This window comes from Phalaenopsis equestris, unplaced genomic scaffold (assembly GCF_001263595.1).
Source record: "Phalaenopsis equestris unplaced genomic scaffold, ASM126359v1 Scaffold000707, whole genome shotgun sequence".
Lineage (NCBI taxonomy): Eukaryota > Viridiplantae > Streptophyta > Magnoliopsida > Asparagales > Orchidaceae > Phalaenopsis > Phalaenopsis equestris.
This window is the reverse complement of record NW_018165147.1, coordinates 169,094-169,804: the sequence shown is the minus strand read 5'-3', so window position 1 is coordinate 169,804 and position 711 is coordinate 169,094.

The window sequence follows — 711 nt, the reverse complement described above, 5'->3', positions numbered from 1 at the left end:
TCTTCCATTGTTAATTTTGAGGAAATTATAACAGGTAAAGTAGAGGAATCTCCTAACAAGGCATATTTTAAATGATCAGGAAGTAACTTGAACTCTAGTTCTAGAGGCTTTTCTATTGATGGACAAAATCATTTATCTTTTTCTATCGTGTCCAAAATGTCCAAAATTTTCAAAACTTTCTCTAACATAGTTTGAATCTTCCTTAAAAAGATCTTCACATTGTTCTAATTCCTTTTCTTGCTCGTGTTCCAAATCTTTTTCTTCAAATTTTTTTTCATAAGTAGTCTTGAAATGACATTCACTTAGATATCTTTTAACATTCATTTTAAAACATTCATCATCTTTACCTTTTGCAGGGTATTTCATTGATCTTAAAATGTTAAAAGTAACAGTTTGATCATTGATGTGCATTTTTAGTTCTCCTTTTTGCACACTATTATTGCTCTTCCTATGTCTAGGAAAGGTCTCCCCAAAATGATAGGTATCTCTTTATCTTCCTCCATATCTAGCACAATGAAATCAACATTCAATAGGACATCTTCTATAACTCCTTTAGGGTATTTATCGAACGATCTGCTAACTGCAGAGTTATAGTAGTAGGGGTTATTTCTCCTAATCCCAATCTTTTAAATATTGATAATTGCATAAGGTTAATTCTTGCACCTAAATCACAGAATGATTTCCCATAAAGTTTGTCTCCTATTACTCATG